Genomic DNA, 18944 nt, shown 5'->3' on the forward strand with positions numbered 1-18944 from the left:
CAAGTTGGGTGGGTGGGTGGATGTATGTATCTGGACATCCCAATGGCAGAGAGAGGCTGCTACCATTGCCATGCCTTTGGTGAAAACCCTTGGTGCAAATGACAGGCTGAAGGGAAGAACTGCAAGCTGGAAGTGGTTTCCTCCCATTACAAACCTTAGAAACTGCTATGGCCAAAGGGGATTTTCACATGGGAAGATGCATCTCTGAAGTTGAGGATAGTATACTGATCTCCCAGATCTAGCGAAAGGATAATAGTTGCAAGGGAAACCAGATGGAACTGTAGCTTCTTGATGTACTTGTTCAAGTTCTGAAGGTCCAAAATGGGACTGAGACCCACTCTTACTTTGGGTATTAGGAAGAAGTGGGAGTGGAACCCCAATCCAAAACTGAGGGAGCACTTTTGGCTCCCAGAGAACGTAGTCTGCATTTCTTGCTTTAGTACAGACTCGTCAGAGGGGTCTCTGAAGGGGGACAGGAACTGCAGGGTATATCCTGATTCCACCATGCTTAGCACCCACTGAGGGGAAAACTTTGTTCTTTTGGGGGCTGTTTACACAGACCCAGGTATTTCAGCACACCCCTTGAATATTTCAGTGTATGCAGAGCTTCATCTGTCAGAGGAAAATAAGGAACAACCCTCAAAGGGGATATCTGCAGTGGTCTGTGGTACTTCTACAAGAATCCCAAACATCTGGATCCATGATGATCAGAGCATGGTTACTACTGTTGCCATGACCCTGGCAGCTGTATCTACTGCATCCAAGGAAACCTATAGATCAGACATTGCAACCTGTCAACCTTCCACCAGGAGAGACTAGAACTCACCCTTGGAGTCCTCTGGCAGTTTGTTCATGAATTTGGCCAACCCATCCCAATTAGAATAATCATAATGGGCCGAAAGGGCCTGATGATTTATTATGTGTAGTTGTAACCCTGCAGCTGGAATAATTTTTTCTGCCAAAAAGGTCCAAATTTTTTGCATCTTTGTCTTTGAGCGTCACATTGCTCTACCTTGGTGGTATCTTTCCTCACTGCCACCACTGCCAGGGAGCCTGGTGTGGCGTGCTGGTAAAACTCGGTACTTGCATTCCATGTGCTTTGCCACTGACCTGAGGGATGACAGGGTTTACCTGTAAAACTTTTATAGGCTGCATAACTGCTTTGTTATAGGAAGAGCAACCTACCCTGATGTAGCCAGGTGTGAAGTGTCTGAATTTGTGGGGATTTTTCTCCACAAGATCTGTCTGTCTCTTCAGAGATTTAGCCATCCTTTCCAGGAACTCCTTGTAGAATTTCAAGATCATCTAGTACCGGAAAACTAGACTCTAGTACCAGTACCTCATCTGATGAGGCGGCGAGGTGTTCAGAGGAGGCAAGTTAATACCCTCCTAAAGCTTCTCTTGGACTACTGAAGTCAGAAGACTGTTTGAAGCATATAGTAGGTGATGCCAATTCTTGATGACCCACAGAAGCTCAGTACCAATATCAAGTGGTCTATCAGTACCACCTGGAGAAACTCTCTCCCTCTGGGATTTTTTTTTTTTTCCCCCCAGTGTAGCAGTTGTCCAGTACAAACTTTAGATCATCTTTCAGTACTTGGCAGGGGGACTTCCCTTCTCGGGGACCAACTAGTCCAGCAGAGACAAGGATCTAAACTCCAGAGGCATCCCCAATGGTACGCAGTAGGACCAATGATGGGGCTGGTATGGTACTGGAGGCCAATTGTGTTTAAGCCAGGCACTCCGGTCTCAATCTAGTCTTGTCAGGATGACTCCTATGAGAGGAGTCCCTGAAGTGGGATATATAGGAACCAATTTCAACCTCTTTGGGAGGAGTACAAGTCCCCCAAAGGCCAGTGTGGAGTGCTACCAGATGGCGTTACTGGAGATCGGGGACAGATCTGCAATGAACTTGTGGTATCAGGAGCTTCCTATCTGTCAGTACCATACACTGCAGCAGAGAAATTACCATTGGTCTCAGAACTGGCATCAAAAATTGTTGGAAGCAGTACCAGACCTGAAGTCACTGGCACTGTAGTGAGTCCTGCCATAGCAGCCAACAACAGCACCCTGGGTAACGGGGCAGGCAAGGCACTGTCAGCCCGCATAAATCAGTGAGAGTGACAGCAAGAGGCGCAGCAGAGCCCTTCCAGCAACATATGCCTCTTGGATGGTAGGTACCAAAATGAGCTTTTGCCCAGCTGTGAACAGAGGCAATAGCTCCAGCATCTGCACCTAGAAAGTAGCCAGCCTCGATGATCCCAGCATGGAAACCAGTGTCAAGGGCTCTGGCCTGTTTGAGCCACTAGGATGAGGGAACTAAAGAGTGACAGGCTGAAGGGCATGGCTCTAGCTTTGGTACGAGGGTGGCTAGTCTCTGCACCAAAAGACTTGATGATGTGGAAGTCCTCATCTTTGGCTTTGGAGGCCAAGAGTGGTCCAAATGCTTGTTCTTCTTTGAGGACTGTCCTGGTGAAAGAACTCTCCTTCTGTATCTATCCCTAGGTAAGACCAAGGGGGCACTCCTGGATGGAGAGGAGCTCCATCTAGCTGACCAAGGGGATACTGATGCCCGACCAAGAACAGCCTCCATGAGGATGTCCTTAGATGTTCTTTTCTCTGCTTCTTAATTCTGGCCTTGAAGCCAGGACAAATTGGACACCTGTCCCCGACATGAGCCTCACCCAAGCACTTCAGGCAGTGAGTTGCTCACAGGCATCAGTTTGACAACTCCCAGAACAGGGTTTGAAGCCAAGGGACTTTGGCATAGGTTCCCTTGGTACTGGACAGAGCCTGGAGTTAACTGACTACTAACTGTGGACAGTCAAAAACAAAAAAAAACAAAGAAGAGATGCAAATCCACGTACCACTAGCTAATAACAAGAACTAGAACAGAATGTTCACTGAAGGAATGAACAGACAGCATGCTTCAACCACCGATCGTGGACAATAAAAAGGAACTGAAGAATAGGCAAGTGGTTCCATCCCTTTATACGCTCAGCTTGGCATACAAAGAACACCACGGCACAGTGTGGCTGCCCCTACACATACAGCTAGGGAAGACTCTCCAGCACCAGAGCACAAGTCATGCACGCACACCATGTAATGGACATACACAATCACTTGAAGTACAACCATATACACATATGCCTTACAATATGTTGAGACCATTACGGTTACAAAGTTAAGCATTCCAAAGTCATGAAATGCCAAAATTAAGGCTCCACAAACAACCATGACTCTGCCTCCCTCTGCATTAGTGTACAGTTTTCAATTACATGCTATTATTTCCATAGGGCCTGACCTCATTCAGTGTGCATGGACAATGATGTATAGTTCATGAGCATGGGGGAGGATGCAAGATTCATATTAACTTATTAAAAGAGAAGTGAAGATGGCCGAACATAGTACCATTACATTTTTAGTGTACTCTATATTATTTCATTTTAATTAAGTTTAAAATGTCAAGTTCATTTTAGTTTTAATGAATTTCTGCTCTCCTTGCAGCCAAATTTAGGTCTCTGTCCTGCTGTGCTCACTCACGCGTAAACTCCCATTTGACCTCAGTGAGAGATTTGCCTGAGAAAGTGAGTCCCTTATTGTTGTAGTAAGTGTATCCTTTTCTTGTAACCCAGTAGTAATCTTTCTTGCCATGATTAACAGAAAGCAAAACAACTTTTAGATATTATAGAGGCTGCAACTAATCACATGCACTTTGAGGGGCTATATATATATGCCATAATAACTATTAGAAGGATTATATGATTTTTAACACTCCTGTTCTTGCTACACAGTCCATTTCTGAGAACATAAGGCTAAATCCTGTTTTCAGTTACATAGGAGTAAATCCCATGTAATCCTGTTGATTTCAGTTTCTTCAGTGAAGCTACTTCAGATTTACACTGGTGTAACTGAAAACAGGATTTGTCCCACTGACTCCATGGGTTCATCTACCTGGGGACATCCACAAAAATTAATCCAAAATTAACTAAAGGCATGTATCTGAAGTGGATTAGTTAAACTGCATTAAAGGCCTGTGTGAACATCCTAATTCAGAATTAAAGTGCCCTTATTTCAGTTTAATTCACTTTCAAAGTGAATAAAAAAGTAAACCAAATTAAGGCCACTAATTCAGAACAGCATCCACACAGGGATTTAATACAGTTTAACTAATCTACTTCAAAATTCACACTGTTAGTTAATTCAAATTAACTAACCTGGATGTCCCTGTGTAGACAAGCCCTATATATTATTTAAGAGAACTAAAGCACTAAACCTTTAATAAAGACTGACAGAGATCACCATTTTTATAATTCTAAATAGAATACGTGTGAGTGAAAGTGGTGAAGATAGAACAAAAAGCCACCCCACACACACGAGGGAGACAGCTTTAACCAGGAGTTTGGTTTGCTTCTTTGATCTACACCCTCTCAACTGTGTGGAATTATTCCACAGACGATACAATGATTCTTAGAAATTATTCCACCGTGAGATGCAGTTTATTTAATACAGGCCAAGCTATCCTAGCTATATTTTAACCAAACATTTCATTCTTCTTTGTCACAGCCAAACGCTTCAGTTCTGGGATTTACAATATTTTCCTTTTTCCAGAAGGACACCTGCTGGTGGGAGAAGCATGAATGAACTGCAGAGATTTTAAGAGGGTCAACTACAGCTAACCAAAAATATTCTCTTGCCAGTAAAAGATTCAGGAAAATCTCCTGTGTCCCAGCAGGTAAAGTACTGCTGACAATAAACATTCAGAAACTGTGCATTTTACAGCATAAAGAAATTGCTGTATGAATAATATTGCCTCACTAATCTGATTTACCACCCATTCACCCTATAACTACCAGCCTATTAACACAAACAGTGTTCCAAAAATGCCATGAGGCTAGAGATGAGCAATATTAGGGGCCAAACTATAGCTGCTCCAGCATGAGTGTGCCAGATTGAAGTGTTATGGTCACAACATATACGTGGAGCTAGAAACAAAATAAACTCTGTTCCTGAAAGGTTGCAACATAACATTTCTTAGACTCCAGAAATCTAACAGAACCACCAAATGTAGCGAGAGACACAGCAGGCTGCTTCCTAAGGCAGAGAGGCACAACTCAGCCTACCTTACTCCTGACTGGTTCTTTTGCAGACTGTTAAGGAGTCATAACCAAGATCACATGCTTCCCTCAAAACCCCCCTCTGCAAGCATGACCAGGAAATCTCTTAAGATTTAAAGAGATAGTTTGTAATTTTATATATATATATATTTTTCAACACAAAGAGAGAGCAGAAACCCCCTTTTTACCCTATGCACCTACACAGAAAGCAGCCAAGCTCCTTGGACTCCCTGCTAGTGCTACTACCATCAGGGCTCAACACCCAAGTGGATGTGTGTTTGGGCAGAGATGTGTGTCCATGGTCCTGCCCCTCTATGTGCCAGCATGCAGCGGGGGGGAGCACAAGCTATGCTTTTTCCAAGGATGTAGCAAGTACTGCTAGTGAGAGGTCTACAACTAACTGTGTTGCAGAACTACCAACTGTGGTTTGTAACCTATCATTTAAACCAGCTTCTGTACCAAAATGACTGGAGGATAGCTAATGTGATATCAGTTTTTAAAAAAGAGCTCTAGAGGTGATCCCAGCAATTACAGCCAGTAAGCCTGATTTCAGTAGCAGTCAAATTGGTTGCAACTATAGCAAAGAACAGAATTGTCAGACACAGATTAACATAATTTGTTGGGAAGAGTCAACATGGTTTTTGTAAAGGGAAATCATGCCTCACTAATCTACTAGAATTCTTAGAGGGGGGTCAACAAGCATGTGGACAAGGGGGAATACAGTGGATATAGTGTACTTAGATTTTCAGAAAGCCTTTGACAAAGTCCCTCACCAAAGGCTCTTAAGCATAGTAAGCTGTCATGGGATAAGAAAGAAGGTCCTCTCATGGACTGGCAACTGGTTAAAAGATAGGAAACCAAGGGTAGGTATAAATGGTCAGTTTTCAGAATGGAGAGAAGTAAATAGTGGTGTCCCCGAGGGGTCTGTACTGGGACCTGTTCTATTCAACATAGTCATAAATGATCTGGAAAAACAGGTCAACAGTGAGGTGGCAAGATTTACTCAAGATAGTTAAGTCCAAAGCAGACTGTGAAAAACTATAAAGAGATCTCACAAAACTGGGTAACTGGGTAACAAAATGGCAGATGAAATTAGTGTTGATAAATGCAATGTAATGCACATTGGAAAACATAATCCCAACTATACATATAAAATGATGGGGTCAAAATTAGCTGTTACCACTCAAGAAAGATCTTGGAATCATTGTGGATAGTTCTCTAAAACATCCACTCAATGTGCAGCAGCAGTCAAAAAGAACACACACACACCCCCACAAACAGAACATTGGGAATTATCATGAAAGGGATAGATAATAAGATAGAAATATGATACTGCCTCTATATAAATCCACAGTACGCCCACATCTTGAATATTGCATACAGATGTGGTCGTCTCATCTCAAAAAAGGTCTATTAGAATTGGAAAAGATTCAGAAAAGAGCAACAAAAATGACTGGGGTATGGAACAGCTTCCATAGGAAGAGAGAATAATAAGACTGGGACTTTTCAGTTTGGAAAAGAGATGACTAAGGGGGGATATGATAGAGGTCTATAAAATCATGACTGATGTGGTGTTCTCACAGCACAAGAGCTAGGGGTCACCAATTGAAATAGGTAGCAGGTTTAAAAAAAAAAAAAAGATGCAAACAAAAGTAAGTATTTCTTCAGACAACGCACAGTCAACCTGTGGAACTCTTTGCCAGAGGATGTTGTGAAGGCCAAGACTATAATAGGGTTCAAAAAAGAACTACATAATTTCATGGAGGATAGGTCCATCAATGGCTATTAGCCAGGACGGGCAGGGATGGTGTCCCTAGCCTCTGTTTGCCAGAAGCTGGGAATGGGTGACAGAGGATGGATCACTTGATGACTACCTGTTCTGTTCATCCTCTCTGGGACACTTGGCACTGGCCACTGTTGGAAGACAGGATACTGTGCTAGATGGACCTTTGGTCTGACCCAGTATGGCTGTTCTCATGTTCTCTCTAAAGCATGCCACAAAGCATCATGCTTGTCCCTGGCCCCCAGAAACAGACTGCATACTTAGAGGTGTGATTTCCATTGACTCAGTTTTGGATTTTGTTAGATAAATGTAAACTACATGAAAACTGATATATTTCCATACACTATAAAGGGTAGCACAATTTATACCATGTTCTGTTTATTTTGGCAGATACAGGCTTGTGTGGAGATCTGGCTCTAAAAAGCATTTCCTTATCCATACTTCTGGCAAATATGGTCAGTGTTTAAATCACAACTATGGCCGTGTATGTGTTTCTGCTTACAAGTTTTTTTGACCACCATCTGGTTAGCTATGGCAGTCCAATTCAAAAAGCACATGCTTAAGTGTCTTGCTGAATCAGGGTTTATATAAGAGATGGATATTCGCTTTCCAGCCTGGAGTTTCAGCCAACATGTACCCAATCCTCTTAGGGGCTGAGCACCACCTGGAAGGTCCCAAGTGCCCTCAGCACCTCACAGGATCAGGTTCCTTGTCAACTGTGCATAGTGTTCTCAGTGAAACTCAGAACTACAAAGTTGCTTGGTTCCAATAACAAACTTGAAATTCAGACCATCTTCCTCAAGATGTTTACTAAAGTTTGGACCTTTTGAACAAAGCTGGACTGGTTTCTGGCTTTACATCTGATCATGCAGAATTCGCAGTATTGTATTGTTTCAATGATACTTGGCAATTTTAGCTGTGTTTTATGTTGAAATTTTGGATTTGTTTGACAACTTGGTGATCTCAAAAACCAAAGCGGGGGGGGGGGGAACCCACACCAAACCACAACATTCAGATCATCTCCTGGAAAGGGAAACCATCACCAACTTTTATACCATTCTACTCACACACGTGAGACCAGGAAAGATGATATAATGCACCCTATTCAGCATTATTTGGGCACCCAAACCTCCTGCTGAAGTCAATGTGCTGAAGCCAGTAGAAATCTGGGATATTCAGGGAATGCAGTATCAGGCCAGATATTTGTCTTTAATCACATTCTATCTGTACTGCAATCACAGCTTGCATGTAACCAAAATATACCATATATCTGTCCAATATGTACTGCAATATTTTGCAGTTAGTGTTACAGTATTTTATATAAAGTAGCAGCTCTTGCCTGATTAGAAATCAGTGGAGCTAACTGGCTGTACACCAGCTGAGAATCTGGACCTGTGTGTTTATTATTTCGGTACACGTACTCAGACATGTTAACGGGTGTGCGTTTAATAAATATAAAATTACAGTAATTAATATGCTGTTTAAATTAAATAGACTGCTCTGGGTAGTTTATCTGGAGTTACTGTCAGAGATGGAGGTGCCAAATGTCCTCCCTTCTTTGGTAGAGTTTTACCCATGCAGTAGAACCTTGCCTGTGTTGCCTGGGCCTTCTACTGAAAGTTTGTTTTGGTTTTTTTTACTGCTGCCCTTCAGGAGGACAAGATTCCAACTGCCTTTAAAGAGGCAGCGATTAGGCCCCTGCTCAAGAAAAATCTCTTGCCATTAGTCATTTTGTGAATTATCACCCTTCCCTTTTTAGGGGAGGTTGCCAAGAAGGTGCTGATGAAGCAGATCCAGTCACATCTGGAATCTATACATTTTCTTGATCCTTTTCCGGCAGGTTTTTGATCTGTTTATGGCCTAGAGATAGTTCGGATATCATCTTCTGATGATCTGCTCCTGATAGATGCTGAAAAGGTGTCTGCTGATTTCATTATACCTCTTGGCAGCCTTTGATACAATTGACCACAAAGTTTTGATCTCTGTCTGAGATATTTTTAAGACATCCATCTCCTCTGTCTTTAAATGCCTTGTAGACTTCTTTGTGGTGCTTTGTAGAGTAGTTGGGGAGCCTTAGATTCCAGATGGTGGCTCTGAATAAATTTCTCTTCCTCCATAAGAGCATTCAGAAGCAGGGTAATGGGGGGGGAGGGTCTTGTCACCTCCCACAGCCAGTATGTATGAGAAGCCACCATGGAAGATTTGTTAAGCATTATGGGATGCTGCATCAGCAGCATGGGGGTGACACTCAGGTCTATCCAACTCACTCATCTCTTCTTTTCTCAAGCCAGGATACAGCTATTCCTATGATTGCTGGATTCCTCACTGAGGGTTGGATCAGAAAGCAGATTGTCCAAGGCTGGACCCAGACAAATCAGAAGTGATGCGGATGCATCACCTAGAGGAATGAGGGAGAATTATTTCTGCAGTTTCAACAGGAGTTGTGTCTCACTTTTCTAATATGATTTACGTTCTTCATATGTCAGGAGACTGGGTCATAGGCAGTCAGGCCTGGTGGTCAGAGCAGGAGTCAGGCCTAGTGGTCAGAGTCTAAATGCCAAAGCAGATTCCGAAAGAGGAACCAGGACTGAGGGTCAGAACTGTAGTCAGAGTTAGAATGCCAGAACCAAGGGTCAAGACAGAGTCAGAACCAGGAATCAGAACTAGGTTACCTGAAATCAAGGAGGCAGGAGCAGGGCTGGTTCCCAGGCAGGAACAAGGCTGGGACAGGACTGGAACAAGACTATGTGCAGGACAGGGTCTAGACAAGAGCAGGGCTTGAAATGAAGCCAGCACAAGCAGGCAAAGGATCCATAAGCATGTGCATCATTCAGCTACTGATCCTCTGCAGCTGCTGGGCTTAAGAACAAGCCACCTGCCTTCCTTAGCCAGTCAGGTGGTTCTGCTCTGGCCCACCTGTGCTTATTGACTGCCTGATGAGTGGGTAGGCGCAGCTGCAGGCCCTCATGCCAGACAGGGTTTTCCTTTCCCACTCTGTGGTGTTTCCCACCCTCTCTCCTCTTTTCCCCAGTGCTTCCTCTCTCTTATTCTTTCCCTAGTGGGCTGAAGTTGCTGCAGTATTGCCACTCCCAAAGGTTCAAAAATAATATGTTGGACCCCCCAAGACCATGAGAGAGGCCCAAAAATCATGAGGGATTTTTTTTAAAGGTTATACTGGGATTTTTGATCCATCTTTTAATTTTTGAATTCAATTGAATCGAATCAGTGTGTGCGTGTGTATCTATTAGTGAGGGAGGTGGTCTCTGTCTAGTAGTGGTGTGTGTCTCTCTATCTATCTAGTAGTGAGATGTGTGTCTATTAGTGTTGCCAACTCTTCTAAATTTATTGAGTAAGGTGATTTGGCCTGTGCTGTAGGAGCTTTCACTCCCCACTTCTGCCCATCCCTGTAATTCTGCCCCTGAACACCCAAATCAATCCTGTCCCCCACTTTCCCATCTGCCCCCACACCCCACATTTGTTCAGTCACATCAGCCAGCCTCATCTCTGCTCCTCTCTAGCTTCAGGAGTTTTTCACCCCCTCTCTCCCCCTGCTCAGACCAGGCATTGCAGGGAGAGGAGGGGAGAAGGAGCACAAGAGCCCCCCTTGCTCGGAGGAGGAGCAAACAGAACTGCGCTGAGCTGCTGTGAGAAAGGTGTTGGCTCCTGAGGGAAGGGGGAGAGAGCTCTGAATGCTTTCTGCAGCAGCCCTGATTGACTGCTTTTCCCTGCGAGGTGTAAAGAGTCATCTTTGAGCCTGATTACCAGGGCTCAGCCAACCCACAAGTGAAGGTCTAACCAAGTGACCCCAAGGCAAGGGGATGTACCTTCCCAATGAGCAGCTACTCCAGTCTGATCAACATTGCTACCCTTCCAGGAGTATCCCTCACCACTTGGTGGTTCTGATAGATTGCTCCTACTCCTGTTCCAGCCCCAGACTGTGCTTGCTCCTGCTTCAGCTTTGCTCCAACCCCACTCTCGGTTTCCGGTGCCTGCTCTGACCCCTGGCCCAACTATTAGGCCTGACTGCCACTGTTCCAAGCACAAGCCAGACCATCCACTTCTCAGTTTCTGACCATTTGAGCAGACTCCTCAGCTGCTGGAGCCTGGTGCAAAAGGAGATGGAGTCCCCTGGAACATCCATCACTGATTTGACAGAGTTGGTCCAGAGCCTTCTGGTTCAAGTTACCAGTTGCATCTGGAGAATGCCTCCCTGTGCTCAAAGATTCCAACAGCCCTAGAAACCTGAGTGCAGCTAGCCCTGGTGCCTTTAGCATTCAGACCAAAGGTTCCACTGCCAGAAAGATTTCATAGGAACCACCCAGAAGTTCTGTGGTTTTCTTAACTAGTGCCACCTTCTGTTCCTGATAAGTCCTGTGATGTATCCCAATAATGAACCAATGTGGACCTTATTATCAGTTTATGGACTGGTGAAGCTCTGGACTGCACCTCTCTGCTCCTGGAACAGGCCAGCCCAATTCTCGATAACTTTGATGAGTTCATCCACACCTTTTCTGTAATGTTTGATGATCCAAATCACATCCATACTGCCAAAGCCACCTTGCAGTTTTTCCAGCAAGGCCATCAGCCCATCTCAAACTATGCTGCCCATTTTCAGCATCTGGTTGCTGATACAGAGTGGAATGCGGTGGCAAAGATTTACCATTTCTGCCACGGTCTGAATGACTATGTGAAGGATGAGTTGGCAAGGGTGGAACCTCCCACTAGTTTGGACTTGTGTATCAAACTGTGTCTCCAGATTGACAGCTGTTTGTTCAAATGATGCCAAGAAGAGGTCTTACCCACAATTCCAGTCTCATTCTGTTTTGTTTCAGCCATCCCCTCAAGCTGCCCCAGAGCCGGAGCCTCTGATGCAACGCAAAGAGGTCTCATGGAGCAAGAGAAGAGGTATCAGCGGCAGAATGATCTTTTCCTGTACTGTGAGTGGGCGGGGCCACATTGCCACTGAAAACCAGACCTTTGACGGACCCAGGGAAACAATCACATCCAGACCTATCAGAGGGGTTTTGGCTGGATAACCTGGAGTCAGGTCCTCCAGCCAGATCCCCTCTTCTGCCCACATGTATCCTAGCAGCCTCAAACAATCATCCTCCACACCTGCAGGTCTTGCTCCATTTCTGGGTCCCGACAACACCTGAGGTGAATTGCACCAGTTTGTGCAAGCAGATTCTGGTGCCTCTAGCAATTTCATGGATTCTGGATTCACTGAGACTCATCAACTTCCAATGCAAAGGAAGCCCACCCCAGATATAATGGAAATGATTGACAGTAGAATGCTGTCCTCTGGTCCAGTTGCCCATAAAACCATGTCCCTCCAGGTTGAAATCTGAAATCACCTAGACACTCTGCAGTTTAACTTAATTTAGTTACACACTTTCCAGTAGTGCTCAGTATTCCCTGGCTCTCAATGCATGATCCAAACATCTCATGGAAGACACTCGAGGTATGATTGCAGCTGAGCTACTAATGACAATGGTGTCTAGCTGAGTCAAGGGCCAAGGAAACAAGAACCTGTGCTGAGAATCCCACTGCCTTCCATGTCCAGCAGATTCAAAGAGTTAATGGCTCATTAATCCCTGAAAAATATAAAGAGTTTGCTGATATATTTGATAAAAGGAATGCTGTTATTTTACCCCCTCATAGACCCTACGATTGCCCCATCAATCTCCAGCCAGGGACTAAAATTCCATTGGGATGGATTTACTCCTTATCACAGGGGTGGGCAAACTATGGCCCACGGGCTGGATCCAGCCCGCCACCTGTTTTAAGCTGGCCCTTGAGCTCCCACTGGGAAGGGGGGTCTGGGTCTTGTCCCACTCCAGCCACAGAGCAGGGTTGGGAGCCACTCCACGCGGCTCCCAGAAGCAGCTGCATGGCCCCCCTCTGGCTCCTATGCACTCCAATGGCTCCACTCCAATGGCACCCTCCGGCGCTCCCATGGGAGTTGCAGGGGCGGTGCCTGTGGACAGGGCAGCGTGCAGACCCACCTGGCCGCGCCTCTGCATAGGAGCTGGAGAAGGGACATGCCACTGCTTCCAGGAGCCACTTGAGGCAAGTGCCACCAGAAGGCTGCACCCCTGAGCTTCTCCCTAGGCCCCAACCCCCTGCCCCAACCCTGATCCCCCTCCCGCCCTCCGAACCCCTCGATCCCAACCCCAAACTCCTCATCCTCAGCCCCCCCCCCAGAGCCCGCACCCCGAGCCGGAGCCCTCATCTCCCCCCCCCCCCCGCACCCCATTCCCCGCCTGAGCCTGAAGCCCCTTCCCGCACCCTGAACTCCTCATTTCTGGCCCCACCCCAGAACCTGCACCCCCAACCAGAGCCCTCACCCCCTTCTGCACCCCAACCCCAATTTTGGGAGCATTCATGGCCCTCCATACAATTTCTATTCCCAGATATGGCCCTCAGGCCAAAAGGTTTGCCCACCCCTGCCTTATCAGAAACAGAACTCAGGGCCATACAAGAATACCTTGATGAGAAACTTGCAAAGAAATCATCCGTCCATCCATGTCTCCCAATGGGGCCCCAATTTTGTTTGTGGGGGGAGGGGGGAAAGGATGTCTCTTTGCACCTTTGTGTGGACAATTGTGCTTGAACAAAATCATCATCAAGAACAAGTCTCTTTTGCCTTTGTTCAACAAGCTGTTGGAAAGGATTGGTTCTGCCAAGGTATTTTCCATGGCATTTACAACTTAGTCCATATCTGGAAGGGCGATGAATGGAAAACGATATTTCATACCCATTATGAATACCTGGTTATGCCTTTCAATCTCTCTAATGCCCCTGTGACAGGGTGCTGAGCAAACAGTTGCAGATTCAGCCCTCTGTCACACCCGCTTCTCATTAGGGGAACAAATTAGAGTGGGCTGGCCCTAATTGGAGAAGCTGAGACAGCTGCTATCTAATTAGCGTGGGTCTGCATAAAAGCCTCAGGCAAAGGAAGCCAGGGGAGAGCAGGAGAAAAGGATAAAGGCAGGGAATGGAAGCAGGGAGGTAGCTTTCCTCTCCCTCCTGTAGACAGTGAAGGGTTACTTGTAAATGGTAAAACGGTGGTGGGAACAAGCCTGAGAATAAAGTGCACCAGTGGTTACTAAACCCAGGGTCTCCGAGTGACTTTGTGAACCTAGCAGAGGCAGAAGCCAAGGGGGCCCTGCCACACTCTGCTACAGCTCTAGACACATGCCAGCACTTTGTCAATTACATTTTCAGGGTGTTTTAGTTTGTGGTGATCTATCTAGATGACATCTTCATCTTCTCAGAAAAATCAAATCTTTTCCATCTGGTACTTGAGCACCTCAGAGCAAATGGCCTGTACAGAAAACCCAAGGAGTGTGAGTTCAGCCACCCTTCTGTCTACAGCATTGCCCCTGATGGAATAGGTATGGATCCCTAGAGAGTATGCAAAGTTGTAGACTCGGAAGCCCCAAGGAATGTTTGTGATGTCCAGTGCTTCCTGGGGTTTCCCAATTTTTGCTGAAGATTCATCAAGTACTTTTCAAAAGTGGTGACCCCAATTACCATCTGCTCCAGAAGAGCACCACATTTACTTAGACACAGGAAGCCTAATCCATCTTTCACCTATTACAGGAAGCATTTACATTGGCACCCATCTTGGTACATCTGGATTTGGAAAACCCATCGTTCTTGAACCAGACACCACCGATTATGTGGTCAGAGCAGTATTATCACAGCAACAGGGGCCCCAAAATGTGCTCCACCCTTGTACATTTTATTCCTGAAATTGATGCCGGTGGAACAAAACAATGAAATCTGTGATAAAGAACTACTGGCCATCAAGGCTGCTTCTGAAGAATGGTATTATCACCTGAAAGGTGCATGCTTCCCATCCAGGTATATATAGACCTCAAGAAACTGAAGTACCTGCAAACTGCAATGGCTCTCGATCACCGTCAGTCCCTTTTTATCTCCAGGTTTGATTTCACCAGTGGTGTAGTCCTGATTTTTTCAGTGTACGTATCCCACACTCGCACCAGCCCACAACCAGTATGACCCACCCCCCAGCACATTTCTGTATTAAATGATTTCCTCTGTGCAGCGTGATCTTGCACATACAGTGTGTGTGAGATCAAAAATGCACAAAAGTGAAGGAATACCATTACCACAGGTTCTTGCCATACTACTTTGTTGGCTTTCACCCTGATTTATTGCCCAGGTACCTGGAATGGCAAATCCAATGTGCTGTCTTGCAAGGATGATACCTGCACAAGAAATATATGGTTCTCAAACCTGCCATAGTCCCGAAACTCTGCCATTTCACAATGTAATGTGAACAATGACCTGCTTTCTCTCGTGAAGCCCCTCCTATCCCATCATCCATTTCCAGTAAACCTTATGTCAACTAGTACAGACTTAACTCCTGACTCAAAATTCTCGGTCAAGAATGGGATTCTCATGTTTAAGAACTGGACCTATATCCCTGATGATGAACCATGTCTAGCAATACTCTATGCCATGACTAGCCCCTGGATGGCCATTCTGAACACTGGAAAACACTGAAGCTGGTCTCTCAATATTTTTGGTGGCCAAAATGACATTTATCCATTGAGTCCAACATCAACTCCTGTGATGTCTGTGCTCAAATGAAGACCCCCGCCCCACTCCACACCAAACCCCTTGGTGCTCTGATACCACTGCCAACTCTACCTCAGCCTTGGTCATTCATTTCCATGGACTTTATTGCTGACCTTCCTGATGCTCAGGGTCACCTGGCAATGCTATCAAACTACTTATTAAAATTTCTCATTTCCATGTCATGCCTTAAAATTCCTACCGTGGAGGTAACAGCCCAACTGTTTTTCAACTCTATCTTCAAACTCCATGACCTACCATTTACTATTACATTTGGCTGAGGATCAGTTCATTTTGCACTTCTGGCAGGAGTTGTTCAAGCTCCTGGATGATGAACTATGTGCATCCTCAGTTTATCACCCCCAGACTGATGGATAGATTGAATGAATGAACCAAATTCTGAAGCAATACTCTATTGTTTTATTACCGATCATCAGCATCCCTGGGCTGCCCTCCTTCCCTTAGCCAAATTCACATACAATAATTCTGTCCACTGATCAACCCACCAGAGTTCTTTTCATGCCAACTACAGTTGCCACCCTTGGTTTCACCCATCCATGCCACAAGCCTCCTATGTATCTGCAACCTCTGACCTATTAAAACACCTTCACCACATTCATGAAGAACTGAAAACCCACCTAGAGTCAGCCAAAAGAGATTACAAGCATTACGCTGACCTTTGTCGGCAGGCAACCTCTCAAATCACAGTTGGAGTTAAAGGATGGCTCTCAATACAACACCTTGGACTCTACACAGCCTTCAAGGAAGTTGGATTAGCAATATCTTGGCCCATTCCACTTCATCCATCAGATCAGCCCTGTAGCCTTCAAACTCCAACTGCCTTGGGTGATGAAAATGCACCCAGAATTCCACATCTCCTTGCTGGAAAAGCTCACCGTCAAGTATAACTGCCACTTCCACCTCTCATGGTCCAGGGGCATGAGGAATACCTGATGAAGCAGCTCTTAGACTCCAAAATTTTCAGAGGAAAGCTCATGTACCTGATGATTGGGAGGGTTATGGTCCAGCTGGTCATTCCTGGGAACCGGCTGAAAACATACATGGACCTGACCTACTAGGAGACTCCATTGGTCACACGTCAATAAACCTGGTCCAAAGACACCTGGTAAGTATCTTGGGGGGTCGGGGGAGAAGGAGAAGAGTAATGTAATGAGTCATCTCTGAGCCTAATTACCTAAGGACTCCATGTCAATCAACCAGGATTCAGCCAACCCACAGGCTAAGGTCTAACCAGGTGACCCCAAAGCCAGGGATATAGGCTTCAATGAGAGCACCCACTCCAGTCTGCTCAATATGTTTACCTCATCAGGAGTGTTCTCCATTGCTTGGAAGTTCTGACAGACTGCACCTGCTCCTTCACTAGCCGCAGCCTTTGCTTGCTCCTGCTCCCATTCCTGCTTCTGTTCCAGTCCCAGCCTGTGCCTGCTTCTGTTCCAGCCTTGTACAACCCTCCTCTTCATTCTAGATTCCTGCTCTGATCTCTGGCTCTGGTCCCTACACTAGGTTTGACCGCCACTGCTCCAACCACGAAGGCTAAGCACTGCTGGTTCAACCATCCCCTTCTCAGTTTTAACAGGAGGTGAGCAAGTGGGCCAGGCAGCCAATCAGCAAGGCTTTCCCTCAGGCCGGGCTGAAATTCAAAAGAGGGGACTGGAGCTCCAGCCCAACCTGAAATCCTGTGACTGATGAAAAGAATTGCTGGAGTTGACAACTGTTGCTGCCATCAGGTAGGGCCAGCAGATGTATGAGCAGGTGAGATGGCCAGCACACAGGCTTCTTCCTTCTCTCCCTAGGGCTGCTGGTTTCCCTCTCCACTCTTGCTCTCTGCCTGCCTGCTCTACTTCAAAAAGACAGCCCAAACAGGCAGCGACAGGAAGAAACAAGGAGACGCAGCCACTACCAGTGCAACAGCTTCAGGATGTGTAGACCCCTAGTGGTGAGCCCCAGTACTGCAACCAATATTGATATATTTCACTTCCTTCTACCTTGGACATATAGCAGGGCCTGGAAACACAGATCAGAAACTCAGGGCTGTCCCACCCAAACTGAGACGATGGCCATGTATTGCCACAGAGATTTCAGTCACCAGCATGCCACACACAGTGGCCATCCAGAACTTTACTGTAATAAACTGGGATAGAACTTGAGTCATTATCTCATAGAGCTAGACAAGGGCACTAGGGAGAAATTGCAAAAATGTCTGTGAAAAAAACATTTCTTCTTTCTGATGAAAAGTTGTTTTGACAGAAATGTTCTGGCCAGCTTCTTTCTTCTGCAAAAAGCACAGGCCTCTTCCACTCCAGCTCAAGTAAACACTTCTTTAACTAGGTATTATTATTTATTTCTATTGCAATGGTTCCAATGGGCCACAATCAGGAATCGGAACCCCATTGTGCTAGGTGCTGTACTAACACAACAAAAAGACAGTCCCTGCCCCAAAGTAACCGCACTGCCTCTGTTCTCATGCATCTTCTGGAGGTCAGTTATAGTGTTGAGCTTAGGCTGCTGCTGGCCCTTAAATACAAAGGTTAGTCTACATACTAGTGCTATACATGTAGGGTGAAATTCACCCATGTGAAGATCAGCAGAAAGCCTATGCACCATTTGTCTCTTTGGGGACATAAATGACCCTCTGCACAAAAATGAAGAGCTCAAAACTCATCCAAGTTGTTTTATTTTCTCTTCTTTTTACCTAATATTTGTTGTATGGAATAATTATGTGATATTTTATTGTATATTTCCATGCCCCTTCTTATTATTGCTGCCAATAAGTTTGTAACTATAGCCTTTAAAAGCATTTGCTGCTGAGATGTGAGATGTGTGGTACACTATAATAATGATTTTTAAAATTTATAGGCCCTACAATTTTTATTAGTTTTCCAGCATATTGCAGAATTTAGAAATATTTCATTTTTATATGATTTACAGAGATTGCCAAATTCATCTCTGGGATAATACCATTGACATCATTGTTATTAATTAAATTTGGCCTCAGATTACATAGAGATTTATTCTCCTGCTGTAAAACAAAAACAAGTTTGTTACTATAAAATTGGAGTTGAGAATAAAAACTTCTATGGGCCACATCCTCAGGTGGTATCAATCAGAATAGCTCCATTTACTTCAACAGAGCTAGGCTGATTTGCACCAGCTGAACGTCTGGCCCCCTTACTACAATATTATATTTTATTATTTAAATACTAAAAACTCAGGGAACTCTCTATGATGGTTCCAACTCTAATGTTATCACTGCTGCTGTATCCCTGCCAACCTTCCCTATATAGTACAGAGACACAAATCTTTACTCCTGTTGCCATCTGAATAGTGTGAAATAAAAGAAGCTTTTAAACTGATTCTGTTAGCGTTATGCAGTGGTCTGAAGAAAGTGGAAGCCACCAATACATTTCCACATAAAT

General features: G+C 45.1%; 1 long non-coding RNA gene across 2 annotated transcripts in view; it reads right to left on the reverse strand.

Moving 5' to 3' along the window:
• LOC144261476 (uncharacterized) overlaps positions 1-18944 on the reverse strand; it is an 86545-nt gene that overhangs the window by 43465 nt on the left and 24136 nt on the right. The window lies entirely within an intron of this gene.

The sequence above is a fragment of the Eretmochelys imbricata genome, chromosome 1 (assembly GCF_965152235.1).
Source record: "Eretmochelys imbricata isolate rEreImb1 chromosome 1, rEreImb1.hap1, whole genome shotgun sequence".
Lineage (NCBI taxonomy): Eukaryota > Metazoa > Chordata > Testudines > Cheloniidae > Eretmochelys > Eretmochelys imbricata.